Genomic DNA, 8,708 nt, shown 5'->3' on the forward strand with positions numbered 1-8,708 from the left:
TGCTTCTTATTGTCAAAAAATAGCTATGCAATGTAAATATTACTGTGCCTTTAACTAATTTAATTTCCTCTTTTTCAGTTTATTTTCACTTGCCCCTGTTGTGGTATCAAGGTGCCCATTACTGGTGTACTGTGTTACTTCATATTCAAACGTATGCATGTACTTTGTGTACTTTCCCATCACGAGCAGAGTACTTGTAGAGTCAGTGTTATGTGCATTGTGATAACGCATTCTAAATGTCGAATCAAACTCAGGCTTTGCACCGGATAAGTGGACTAATACAGCGCATTTCCATATCATTTCAATCCTTCATCCCTTCATCTGTTCACAGACCTTGGGTCTTTCCTTCCGCCTCTCTCTTTCTTGTCTTCTCTTCCTTTTGGGAATGTGTGTAGGATTACATGTGTTAAACTCAGTCACAGTCTGCCAGACAGAGTGAAACGCCTCTGCAACTGTTGCCTTTATTACACCTGCTCTGGAGACTGAGTGCTCACCACGATATAAGATTGAGGGATAGACAGAGAGAACACAGACTGAAAGGCTGTTTGGTTTGATTCTTTCTCGAAAGTTACTTTCTCTGACTTTATTCATAAACCTGGTGAGCTGCTGGGGTGTTTAATAAGGCAGATATCTTCTAAGGCAGCACACTAAGTATGATGGAGATTGATTTGGAACGCTCTACAGGAAGCAACTCTCTCTCTATTGATTCCAGAGTTGCTGTTAGCATGTTGCTACTGTAAGTAAATGATGAATAAGTTTTACAGACAATACTGTTTAAAAGGGTGTGGTCAGTAAGTTTTTAAAATGTTTTTGAAAGAAGTCTCTTATGCTCACCGTATGCTCACTCTTATGCGTATGTTTGATCATTACAGTAAAAAGTAGTATTGTGAAATATTAGCTACAGTTTAAAATGAAAGTTTTTAATATCTTTTAACATGTAATTTATTCCTGTGATGGTAAAGCTGAATTTTCAGCATCATTACTCCAGTCTTCAGTGTCACACTATCCTTCAGAAATCATTATGATATGATAATGTGCTGCTCAACAAATGTTTTTTTGTCATTATCAATGGTGAAACAAACAGCTGTGCTGCTTCATATTTTTGTTGAAACCATGATACCTCATTAAAGGAGGATGAATAGACATTTTAGAAATACAACAGAACAAAACAGAAATACACAAATATACAGTATGCCTATAAATTAAATTCACATACATAAATATACATAAAAGCAAAAAACAAAAACGATTTACATAGTGGCAGAGATGAATGATTTGTATAAAGGTGACCAGAGAGTTAAACTACTGAGTAAAGTATAGTCTTGTTTACCTTCAATCACATCATTGTTTTTTCTCCTATCCTATTCTTTCATATCAGTTAACGTTTAAGAATGGATATTAAGCTATCATGAATTCGGTTACAGTGCAGAATAGTTGTTATCTTTGTTCTGTTAATTAAGGCAGTGGAGCGCTCCAAACAAAAAATATCCATGAAATATGACAAGAATTAAATGGAAACCACAAGTTAATGAGAGCCTTCTTCGCAGCCGTTAACCCAGAGAAAAGAATCCTTTTTTGATTTAAAGTCGGGTTTACAGAGGAATCATCATTAATAAGGAATAGACAGGGCTCAAGATCAAGCGTCAGTTCCAAAAGTTGTCATAAAATAGTAGAGACTTAAGTCCAGAAATTGAAGATTCGCAAAATACATTAAATATAGGATAAATATTTTTATAATACATTATGCTTTTTTTTTTTTTACTTATTGCAATGCATTATGGGATTGCCTTCACCAAAATGCTAGCTGAAATGAGGTGTCTTAGGAGGCCACACAAAATTATTCCGCCTATAGCTTTCGGAACAGGCTTCGCGTCGGGAGCGTGCTGTGATGCCTTAACATGCTGCCTAGGGAGACGGTTTGCTAGGTTTTGGAACAGAGTATCTATATCTCACTCTCTCTGCTCTGTCTTGTTGCAAGCTTTTAGAGCAGATGAGTGAGAGCTGTTTTTAAGGGGCCCGGGGACTGAGGGAAGCACAGGCGATGAGAGCGAAAGAACAGATCAAAAGAGAGCGAGAGAAAGGGATCCAGCAAGACAGCAATGTTCTGTTACGATAAGAGAATCGTTTAGTTGTGATGATTTCAGGATAGTCTCCGAAATCCGGACGTCTCATCAATTAAACACATGACCACAAGAAAGGGTAACTTTTCCCTGACAGTTTCGAGCCGGGGACTTCCAGAACACCAATCCGTCCTTTTCAGCTCCCCCCCCTCACCCCCTTACTCCCTTACTCCCAACATGCTTTCCTCTCGGTCCCAGTTTCCTGGTGCTGCTATTCCGGTTATCATGTGTGTTTGAAGCCTTGTGCCAGGTGCCTCTGGCCTAGATGCATGAAGAGGCAGACAGCCTAGGGGAAAGAAGTGGGGGACCAGGTTGGGACATGGCTTTGGATGGATGAATGGGAAGGAGGAAGGCACAGAGGAGGCAGGGTGCTGGATCCACCTCTGAGAGCTGCCCTAACTGGGGCAGATACACTTAATTTGCTCTTCCTGTTGACTCCAACCACACATTTCCACAGTTGAATTCTCTCTTTCACTTTCTTTCTGGACTGAACTCACTGTGGATACTTGTGGTCTGTTGGATGTGGATCATGTTGCCGTGGGATGTGACTGCTAAGCTGTTGGCTGGCTTGGTGACCGTAACATGGATAGCGTGTCCATGACTGAGCTGTCGTTTGGCCACCGTCCCGTATGCCTGAAGTGTTTCTGGAACTTTTCCACCGCCAGTTCACATAGAGACTCCTCAACTACAGTTTTGGACCTGAAGATTGTCTCACTGTGTGCTTGTCCTTAATATCTAAGAGGTTTTCTGTCTTTTTTTGTTTTTGTTTTGTTTTCATTCTTTCACACTCTGTCCTCTCTCAATGCTTTTCATGTTGGAAAAGTCGTCTGTCAACCTCAAATGGACAAACACTAGACTTAATCGTAAAAGTACAAACCTTGTTTGATGCCCATCTATAGATGCCATTTACATTATGATGCCTTCTAATATACATGTTTTAACCAAATTTGAATGTAGCATCACATGTACAGTATGAAAAAGTATGCGAACCCTTTGGATTTCACTGGATTTTGCAGATCTTCGTTTTAGTCACAATAATTGACAAAAAAAGTACTTGTGCTTTTTCAAAAGTTTTCTCCACCTTTCTTCTGTCCATCCATCTTTGTTCGTTCATTTCGTTCGTTCTTTCTAATTTTGTGGCCTGAGGTCAAAATAATTAATTAAACACTTTTAGATAGGGTGGAATTTAGTATTAGAACTAGGCATTTAATTAAATTATTAATTCATTTTATATCAAAAGTTTGGGGTCAGTAAGATTTTTTTTAAATAAATTAATACTTTTATTTAGCAAAGATTTATTAAATTTGTCAAATGTGACAGTAAATACTATAACTTAAATAATGTTAAGCAGCACATCCACTCTGATAATAATAATAAATGTTTCTTGAGTATCAAATCATATTAGAATGCTTTCTGAAGGATCACGTGACACTGATGACTGGAGTAATCATGCTGAAAATTCAGCTGTGTCATCACAGGAATAAATTACATTTTAAAATATATTACAATAGAGAACTGTATTAAAGGGATAGTTCACTTTGAAATTAAATTTCGGTATGTTTTAGCTTACCTCAAGGGCATCCAAGATTTTTTCCGCAGTAGTTTCAATTTTGATATTTTTAGGTCAAATCATTCTTGTCCGTCAGTCATTTAATGCAGGTCTATGGTCACTGTCTCAAAGAGCATGCAGAGAGTCCAAATTAAACAATTCCCCATCGTAAGTACACGTTGATGGCCTAAGACACGAAACGAGCGGTTTGTGTGAGAAAACGAACAGTATTTATATTGTTTTTACCTCTTATACACAGCCATGTCCAAGTGATCTGAGGGCGCGCGCACATCCTGGTGTGTGACGTGTGCGCAGACATCTAGTGTATATATCTATGCACCAGTCTGCGTACACGTCACACACCAGTATTTATATGGTATATTTTATATACTGTACCATATAAATACACACTTTTTCTCTAAATAACAGCTCAACAAAATCTAACATATAGAGGTAATAGCTCTTGTTAAACACATATACATAGAGTTAATCTAATTTATTTCTCTCTTTTTCTTTCTCGCTCTAGTTCAGCAAGCAGATTGAGGTATAGTTGACCCCAGTCGTCTCATGTCTCCACCCCCTCATCCCACCTTCCTCTTTTGCACTCTTTCACACGTTTAAGTATGCACACACTGTAACGCAGTTAAACGAAAGCGAGAAAGGTCTGGACCGAGGGTCTTGTTCTCCAGGCTAACTCCAGCCTCATCCTGATGTTTGTTTGTTTGTTTGTTGTTATTATTAGTACTGTGTTTGCCTCACCTGTCTTGTTTACGTCTCCTTCTTGGACCTCCCACTCAGCCATTCAGAACCTTATGATGGAGCTGGTGTTTACACTAATTATTATCATTATTATGATATCCATGAAGGCAATGCTACAGTATCTCTGCATATGTGTGGTTGAATGAAATTTAATTGCTGGTTAACCAAAACCTTAATCTGTCCTTTATACACACCTTTGAGCTTAGTATGTGCTGTTGTCTTTGAGCTGCAGAAACAAACCTGCCTCCCACATTCATTACATTCAATTATGTGAATAGGATGCCAGGGATAATCTCACAAAAACATGCAAATGAATGTGTTTTTGTAATTGGTGTTGAATGCCAATAAAGAGGTGCTATTAAGACTGCATAAGGAGTAAGGAAAAGGAAAAATGACATGTTAAGAGAAAAATAAAAGAAATGGAAATGGGGTTATAAAATTATCCCGTCTCTATCTATTCTATAATACTCCAAATTTTATGAAAAGACAATCTTTTATAACATGTTCTCCTGTATGAAGCAGTCGTAAAAGTTGATAAAATTGTTGCAGTGTGGAGGCATGCAAATAATCATGGGCATATCAGCAGTGCACATTATGTGCAGTGTAATAATGTATCATCAAAATTTAAAGTAACATCAAAGATGTCCACTTGCTAGTCCTCAGCAAAATATTAATACATTAATGTATTTAGATTTTTCTAAATTTCTTTGTTAATATTATTATGTATTATTAAAATGTTTTTTTTTGTTGTTTTTTTTTTTAAGATTGTGTTTTTCAGGAATTTATTGGATTAATATGATCTTAACAAAAAAGTTAATTCAATATATTATTGTTAATTAAAATATTATTATATTATTATTATGTTAATTAAAATATTATTATTATAGCTTAATTATGAGCATTATTAAATGGTAACTATTCACACTTAAGCAGATGGATGCAGCTATGGGGAGAACATCTGAGTTGCTGTCTCATGCTGTGAAATGGTATGTGTGCTGAACATTTGAGACTGAAATAGGGGCAAATCGAAGGCTTTTTGTGGTTATCTTGAGAGCAGAAATATGCATTTCGGAAGAAAGTGAGAGGAGGGAGCAGGAGAAACTGTGAAAGAAAGCACAGTTGGCTGTTTTAATATTACACAACCACTGATGCACATTTCAGCTCAGTGTCTGGCCTGGCCTTCTGTATGTTAGCTTGATAACACAGCCGAAATGCCACTCTGTGAATTAAACATACCCCTCTTCTAAGTGCCGGCCTATTCTTTCTTATCGCGCTCTCTCTCTCTCTCTCTCTTTTTTTATTTTACTTCATCTCGCTTTACTTGTATCCTATGTTTTCCTATTTTTACCATGAAAAAAATCCCTAAAACTACGACTAGCTCTTTCTTGGAAGTCTGCATTGTGTCTTTGCCGTCAAATGCTTTGTCATCACTTTGATGTGCGAGTTGAGCTGTTGGGATTTGCTGTATTGTTGGATTTCTGTGTTGATGAGTGTGGCTTTTTTTGGAATGCCTAAATGATTTAAGAAGTATATGTGTCACAATGTTTCAGTGGAATTACTGGAATAAGTATCTTTTTGCATTTTTAGAGAATGCAAAATACTTGTACTATATCCGAACAGCTGTGTTTTTATATATAAATGTACACATATGTGTACTCTTGTTTGCATGGTGGTCTTAAATTGGGACTCCTGAGATCTGTAGGTAAAGAAGAGGTAGGAGAAAGAGAGGGTGGATATTTTATTAATGTGGCTCGTTAATATTCCAGCACTGAGGGACGACTCCCGTGTCTCTTCTCCTGAAGAATGATGAATAACTCAACACCTTCACGGCAACTCCACTGCAACTCACTCCTGATCATGAATATTCACAGCCTGCCTGGCTGGGACGGCCCTCCCCTGACTGCAGTGATGAGAGAGAGAGAGAAACAGAAAATGAGAGAGGTATGAATGTGAATGTGAGCGCCAATGTATGGGTGATTACAGGATGGATCAAACTATAATCAATTTCATTTTCCTCAGAGATGTGTATGCTAAGGTAATTTATAATTTTAATTTTAAGATCTGAAAGTTGAATTTTGTCTACATAGTCAAACTCAAAACGTCAGACAGAATCTTGTCAAGGCCCTCTGATGTGCAGTGGCGGCCCTCAATAAACCCTTTAAAGACACATTTCATTGGGTTTTAAAACATTAATCTGGCACTTTAAAATCTATTTTTCTAGATTTTAAATGTTTGTAACCTTATTCCTAAGAATCCTTCTTATTCCTTTTCTGTTCTTCTGTTATGCTTCTCTGTTTCGTCTTGGTTGGTGTGAATGTCTAGATTCAGTGAATAGAGACTAAACCACCACTAAACCACCCTGGTGGCATTCATGGAAACCACTAGATATCATTTGTGCCTTTTGACAGTGAGGTGAACAAAGAATGAGAGGGTGAGAATGTAAACATGACCACCTTTACGGATCAATAATGTGTATGCTTGTCTATAAATACTCAATATTTCCTATATGATTTGTGTACCTATATTCGTTTGAACTACACTCAGTAATTGAGTTTTTAAATGAAAACTGGTGAACCCAAGGGAAGTTCAGTCTGAAGGTACTGTCAATTTAGTCTGAAAGTCTGAAGTAGTGATAGAACACTGGCCTATGTGTAAAATTATTATTATATAAGAAATAAGAATGGCAATATGTGCTCAGTTACACAAATATAATGTACTTCACAAAATCTGTAAATACCAGTTCAGATATATGGCGACTCAGATCCTCAAACACCCTCAAGGAAATAGCAATCTGGAGGATGCAACAATGGTCATGCAGGCGAAGAGTGTCCTGAGAATCAAAGAGCAAGTTCATTCGAGTCATAAGTCTCTGAAATTGGCTGATTACCTGAGCCTGAAGTGCAACCGCTGGAATTACAGATGTTTCAACATCAACAGCTCAGAGGAGATGGATAAAACGGAAGAAATGCTTACAGTTCACCATAGTGTAGAAACAGAGCGACAAAGAACATAAAGGAGAATTTTTCTTGTAGTCTATGTTGTGTACTAAAGTCAGCATGCAGATGTTTAAAAAGAAAAAAAGGAAAAAAAAGAACCTTGTGTCAGTCTTATTCAGTGGTGCTGCAACATAGTTTCTAAATGTACTGTACAGTGTGAAACAGACAGTGCTGTAGTGTTGACCGATCCCCAATAAATTACTCTTAATATGTTTTTTTGTTTGTTTGTTTGTTTTATTTATTTATAAAGCACATTTTAATACAACCAAGGATGCCCAAAGTGCTGTACATCAACAGTAAATAGAATAATAAGAAGGGGTAAAGGAACAAGCATTACAAAGAGAATTAATAGCCCGGGGAATTAAAAGTCATAGTTAATAAATGAGCTTTTAACAAAGATTAAAAGCAGAAAATGTCTGAGCGTATCTGATACTTAAAGGCGATGAGTTCCAAAGTTTGGGGGCAACAACTAAAAAAAAGCACGATACCCACAAGTTTTAATCTGGATCTGGGAACCACTAAAAGAAGCTGATCATAGGATCTCAGGGGCCTAACAGAGGAGCGCTGGTTCAATAATGTCTCCTGGTATTTTGGTGCCAACCTATTCAAAACTTAAAACTAAACAATAAAAGTTTATATTCAATCTGGAAACAGACCGGCAGCCATTTTAGGGAGGAATGAATCAAAAAAAGTTCATTCCAATTCACAGATACATAAATGACTCTACTGAGCTGGTTCTTTTTAGTGAATGAAACATATTCAGCTTTCAGCTAACATGCGAGTAGTTACTCGTTGTTAAATATGACAATGTGTACGCATTGTTAAATAAACAAAAAATAACTTACACTGTAGTTAAAGATACATATTGTGTTGTCAGTAGTGTTTTTTAAAGGAAATTAATCAAATATACTACCTACCACATTTGTTTGGTTAGTATTGTTGTTTAATGTGTATTTAAATTATTATCCCTAGTTGATAATATACTAGTCCCTAGTATATACAGACAGACAGAAAGATAGACGGATGGACAGACAAGCAGACAGACCTTATAAACAAGTTAGAGTTACAATTGTAAATGTCAGACTTTGTGATGTTCTCTCTCCAGGCCTGCTGTGCATGACTGTTTCATCAGCTGTATCAGATCAGCTTGTGTTTCTCTGTGGCAGATCTAGGACCGTGATCCCCGCGGCAGAAACTAGCAGCAACAGCCTCCTGACTTTCTGCAATGCTCTGTCCTATTACGGCCCTAGTATGGCGGATTACTGCCAGGAAACCAGGATAATG

General features: G+C 37.2%; 1 long non-coding RNA gene across 1 annotated transcript; it reads left to right on the top strand.

The window, feature by feature from the left end:
• The first annotated feature begins 602 nt into the window (after window positions 1–602).
• LOC308696796 lies at window positions 603–7,071 on the top strand. The gene is made up of 3 exons (XR_014030873.1): window positions 603–736; window positions 6,195–6,369; window positions 6,751–7,071. It is a non-coding gene; the product is annotated as an uncharacterized lncRNA (long non-coding RNA).
• Window positions 7,072–8,708: the final 1,637 nt, after the last annotated feature.

Source organism: Scardinius erythrophthalmus (assembly GCF_964197995.2).
Source record: "Scardinius erythrophthalmus genome assembly, chromosome: 1".
Classification (NCBI taxonomy): Eukaryota; Metazoa; Chordata; class Actinopteri; order Cypriniformes; family Leuciscidae; genus Scardinius; species Scardinius erythrophthalmus.